This window comes from Magnolia sinica, chromosome 17 (genome assembly GCF_029962835.1).
Source record: "Magnolia sinica isolate HGM2019 chromosome 17, MsV1, whole genome shotgun sequence".
Lineage (NCBI taxonomy): Eukaryota > Viridiplantae > Streptophyta > Magnoliopsida > Magnoliales > Magnoliaceae > Magnolia > Magnolia sinica.
In genome coordinates, this window is record NC_080589.1 from 34,954,857 (window position 1) to 34,960,856 (window position 6,000).

General features: G+C 41.7%; 1 non-coding gene across 1 annotated transcript; it reads right to left on the reverse strand.

Annotated features, from left to right (window-relative positions):
- Positions 1-1,946: 1,946 nt before the first annotated feature.
- Positions 1,947-2,053, reverse strand: LOC131232195 (small nucleolar RNA R71). Its single transcript, XR_009164813.1, has one exon. It is a non-coding gene; the product is annotated as a small nucleolar RNA R71 (small nucleolar RNA).
- Positions 2,054-6,000: the final 3,947 nt, after the last annotated feature.

Sequence of the window (6,000 nt, forward strand, 5' to 3'; positions counted from 1 at the left end):
CACATATTGGTGGGATCCACGCCATTACAAAGAAAGAGAGAGAGAGATAGAGAGAGAGATATACGGTGAGATAGAGGAACCCCGCCACTATGGGCCCTCTTGATTAAATCACATACATCCAAATGGGTCCCACCAACAAGTGGGCCCTAAAATTTAAAATAATGAAAAATCACCCACCTTATCTTCCTTCTTCTTGGTCCCTTAGACTCCAATGCTCCTTAGCTTCAACTTTGATGGAGGTTGATGGGGTTTAGATGGTGTGGATGAGAGATGAGAGGTGTAGATGGAAGATGAGAAGGTGGACCACACTTGTGGTTTGGGAGAGAAGTGTTGGACGTGAGAGGCTTGGGTTGCTTGGAGAGATTTGAGAAATGAGAGAGAAAATGAGAGGATGGGAGTGATATGAGGTGATGGAGTGATGGGTGTAATTAATGAAGCATGGGTTTGTTTGAAAAGTGAGTAAAAGAGGGATGGGTGAAGAGAGAGAGAGTTGACTTTGAGGAGAAAGAGGGATGGGTTGTTGTATTTGAGGTAAGGCTTGCATTAATGATTGATTGATGGGACTAATTGTAGAGATTCCCTCGAAATTCGCAACGCACGGTGTTTCTTCGGAATAAACGCAGATCGGCATCTTCTTGCCTGGGTATCGGTTCGGTGCGCAAGTCACGGCGTTGGAACCGCGGCGACTAGCTTTAGAATTAGTTCAAGATTAGGATTTTTCTAACTATAGATCTAGGTTTTTCTGATTTTGAGAAACTAACCTATTTTCCTGTTTTGTAGGATTCTGACATAAGTCTCTAAATTGGTAATTCCTTCCTAATTTCTCTACTTTTTCTACTTTTACAATTAGGGTTTAAATTTTAAATTTTTTTCTAATTCTAGTATTTTTCCTATTTTTAGGAAATAGTTTATTTTTAAAAACTTTCCTCTTTTTGTTTTTAGAAACTAGGTTAGTTATTTCCATTTTAGAAATTCTTTCTAATTTTGGCTCTTTTAGAATCTAATTTTGTGTCCTAATTTATTTTTAGAAATTTTTCTTTTAGAAACTAACTTTCCTATTGTGTAGGCTGTTAAGGTAGAAAGTTCTAATTCGGTAAGCTTTCTCTCTGCTCTCTATTTTCTATTCTCTTTTAGTAATTTACTTTCTAGATTAGAACTTTCCTAATTTATTTTAGAAATTTCCACTCCCTTTTAGAAATCAGTTTACTGCTATCTTTGTTTTAAGGATTTTTTTCTTCTCTTTTTTTTAGAATCTAACTTATTTTATCTTATTTTGTAGTTTTTTTTAGGGACTCCAAGTTGGTAACTTCTTTCTAAACCTTTCTTTCTTTTTAGATTTTCTTTTCTTAGGATTAGGCTTTGAATTTGATTGAGGGCTGCGAGTGTTTCATGCCCAAGTGGGCCCGTGACAACACTCGACGTCTCTTGACAGAAGGAGAATTGGTTGAGGGGTTGACTATCCATCGTAGGACTAGACACCGCTCGAAATATCCTGAGTTAACTGAAGTTATGGCTGAAGACCAACCTCCTCTACTTCCATCCAGGGTGGAGGATACCCAAGATGAGAATGAGGTGCATCAGGCACCCCCTCCTCGTACTTTACGAGATTATCTACAACCGGCGGGAGTGAGTACGCCCTCATGCATGATTTTCTCTGAAAACATAGGACAAATGGACATCAAGCCAGGAGTTATCCAACTCCTTCCCAAATTTCATGGACTTGAATCAGAAAGTCCATATTTATATTTAAAAGAGTTCGATGAGATTATAGCTACATTATATTTTTTTAATGTATCTGAGGATACAATCAGGCTGAAACTCTTCCCTTTTTCCTTAAAAGAGAAGGCTAAGACGTGGTTACATTCACTGCGTCCTAGATCCATTGGCACATGGAATGACATGCAGAGGGAATTCATAAAAAATTCTTCCCACATCATAAAACGATTACCCTCAGAAAAGCAATCATGAACTTTGCCCAAAAGGAAGATGAAACATTCTTCCAATGTTGGGAAAGGTTCAAAGATTTGGTCAGTTCATGCCCACAACACGGATTTGAAACGTGGCGCATTACAAATTTTTTCTACGATGGACTGACATCTTCCATGCGCCAAATGGTCGAGACAATGTGTAATGGAGAGTTCATTAATAAAGATGTCGACGAGGTATGGGACTACCTCGACAGTCTGGCTGAAAAAACACAATCTTGGGACTATTACCCAAAATCAAACACCACGTCTAGACCAACTCAATCTAAGGAGAAAGGCGGAATGTATCTCCTGAAAGAAGAAGATGATCTCAAGTATAAAGTGAATAATCTCATAAGAAAATTTGAGGCCATGGAAGGAAAGAAGGATAAGGTCAATGAAATTGTTTGCGGCATCTGTGATTGCAACATTCACACAACTGAAAACTGTCCTACAATACCTGCCTTTCGAGGAGTGTTGAATGAACAAGCCAATGCCATAAACAACTATCAAAGACCTTTTACTGGACCTAACTCCAATACGTACAATCCTGGTTGGAAAAATCATCCAAACTTTAGTTGGAGGAATGGACAAACGGCTACCCCTCAAGGTTTCTTCAATCAAAATCCAAATCAAGTGAAACCTCAAGAGGAACCGGTTCAAAATTCCATACAAGAGCTGGCTCAGGCAATGCGGGGATTTACAGATTTTATGCAAAAGATAGATTCTCGTATGACGGTTATAGAAAAGGGGATGCTTCCTGCACAACCTCTCCCCAATCCTAAACCGCAGTACGAGATTAGTGATCCCAGCTCTTCAAATCAGATGGGGCACGCTAAATCCATCACCACTCTTAGGAGTGGAAAGATCATTAATAAAACTCTTCCTGTTAGGCCCGAAAAGCCTCAAGAACTAGAAGAGGACAACAATGATGGATCTAGTGATGCCCCACAAAAATTAGAACCGGAACTTCTAGAGAAGCCAGTTGCTCCGTTCCCCCAACGGTTGGTTGCACCAAAACGTCTTTCTAACTCTCAGGATATTCTGGAGGTGTTGAAACAAGTGAAAGTTAACATTCCTCTACTTGATGTCGTGAAACAGATTCCTTCATATGCCAAATTTCTGAAAGACTTATGCACGACCAAAAGACGGCAAAGTATTCAAAAGAAAATCTTCTTGACTGAGAAAGTGAGTGCCATCCTGAAGCAAGACGTGCCGCAGAAATTCAAGGATCCCGGTAGCCCAACCATATCATGTGTAATCGGGAACCATCGAATTGATCACGCACTTCTTGACTTAGGAGCGAGCGTAAATCTGATTCCCTACTCGGTATACAAACAGTTAGATTTGGGTGAGATAAAACCCACCCTGACCACACTACAACTTGCTGATCGCTCTGTTCGTGTACCAAGAGGGATAATTGAGGATGTGTTAGTCCAAGTTGATAGATTTTACTACCCTGTAGATTTTATCATCCTGGACACCGAACCCATCAATAACATGAGCACTCAGATTCCCGTCATTCTTGGTCGCCCATTCCTTGCCACGTCAAATGCAATTATCAATTGCAGGAATGGTGTCATGACTATGTCTTTTGGAAATTTGACATTGGAGTCAAACATTTTTTTCAATAATGGCAGAAACTTAGAGGATGATGACGATTTCCACGACATTAACATGATTGACTCTTTAGTGGAAGATACGACACCTCTGACCTTATCCTCTGACCCTCTAGAGACGTGCCTGGCCCACTCCCATGATTTTGATGATGACATGATTAGGGAGACGTGTGTCTTGCTTGATACTACACCGGTACTTGAAGTTAACCGGTGGAGGCCACAATTTGAAGAATTGCCACAAACCGATGTAGTGCCTCTACCGTCTAACCTCAAGCCGCCGAAGCTTGACCTAAAACCTTTGCCCTCTGATTTGAAATATGCCTATTTAGGTCAAGATGAGACATACCCGGTGGTGATCTCTGCCCACCTGGAGAAAGAACAAGAGAGTATGCTCATATCTACTCTCATTGAGCATAAAGGAGCCCTGGGATGGACGATAGCGGACCTCAAGGGAATCGATCCCTCGATTTGTACTCACCGCATATATCTTGAGGATAATGCAAAACCGCCGCAACCACAACGTAGACTAAATCCAAACATGAAGGAAGTGGTTAAGGCCGAGGTTCTTAAACTTTTGGACGTGGGTATCATATACCCTATATCTAATAGTCAATGGGTGAGTCCAACTCAAGTGGTCCCTAAGAAGTCCGAAATCACCATCGTAGCCAATGCTAATAATGAACTCGTGCCAACTAGAGTCACTACTGGTTGGAGAATGTGCATTGACTACAGGAAGTTGAATACCGTCACGAGGAAAGACCACTTTCCTTTACCATTCATTGATCAGATCCTGGAAAGGTTAACTGGTCATTCCTATTGTTTTCTTGACGGGTATTCGGGCTACAACCAAATAGAGATAGCCCCGAAGACCAGGAAAAGACCACATAAACATCACCCTACGACACCTTTTCCAACCGAAGGATGCCATTCGGACTATGTAATGCCCCTGCCACCTTTCTGATATGGTAGGGCAATATCTAGAGGTCTTCATGGACGATTTCTCTATTTACGGTCCATCTTTCAGCAAGTGCTTGGAAAGTCTTAAATGTGTGCTGAAAAGATGTGAAGAAAAGAACTTGGTACTTAATTGGGAGAAGTGCCATTTCATGGTTCAAAAGGGAATTGTCCTTGGGCATATCATCTCGTCCAAGGGAATCGAGGTAGATAAGGCAAAAATCGATCTTATCTCTAACCTACCTCCACCCAAGAACATCAGAGACGTGCGATCCTTCTTAGGACACGCAGGATTTTACAGGCGATTCATAAAGGACTTTAGTCTCCTCTCTCGTCCTTTATGTAATCTTCTTCAAAAGGATGCTCCGTACGAGTGGACTGAGCAATGCCAGGAAGCTTTCACCAAGCTTAAGGGCACGTTAACCACTGCACCTATCATACAACCACCCGACTGGAGCCTTCCTTTTGAGCTTATGTGCGACGCTTCTGATTATGCTCTTGGAGCGGTTCTAGGCCAGAGAAAAGATAAGAGACCCTACGTCATCCATTACGCGAGTAGGACTTTAAATCCGGCCCAAGTGAACTACTCAACTACGGAAAAAGAACTCTTAGCCGTAGTGTTCGCCTTGGACAAATTTAGGTCCTACCTGATCGGATCCAAGATCATTATCTATACAGATCATGCGGCACTGAAGTATCTTCTTTCTAAGAATGATTCTAAGCCCCGCCTGATACGATGGATCCTTCTACTCCAAGAATTTGATTTGAAAATTAAAGATAAAAAGGGAGTAGAAAACGTTATGGCCGATCACCTTTCTCGCCTTAATACCTCTGATTCCCTTGAGACGACCCATATCAACGACATGTTCCCTGATGAACAACTGTTCAGAGTCTCCCATTCACCTTGGTTCGCTGATATTGCTAATTATCTTGCTACAGGTGCCATACCGACACAGTGGACTGCGCAAGATAAGAAGAAATTCTTCACCGAGGTGCGCAACTTTTTCTGGGATGATCCTTATTTATTTAAATATTGCCCACACCAAATCCTAAGGAAATGTATACTAGTCGATGAGCATCAGAGCGTCATCTCCTTCTGTCACTCACAGGCCTGTGGTGGTCACTTTTCTGCTAAAAAGACCACGGCCAAGATTCTGCAGTGTGGCTTTTACTGGCCCACTATGTTTAGGGACACTCATGAGTTTTGCAAAGCTTGTGAGCGTTGTCAGAAATTGGGAGCATTGTCCCGTCGAAATATGATGCCTTTGAATCCCATCCTTATCATTGAAGCATTTGATTGCTGGGGCATCGATTTCATGGGACCATTCCCCCAATCGTTTGGAAATCTGTATATTTTGCTCGCCGTGGATTATGTCACTAAATGGGTCGAAGCGATTCCGTGTCGAACTAATGACCATCGCACGGTCATTAAATTCCTAAAAGAAAACATCCTTTCTCGATTC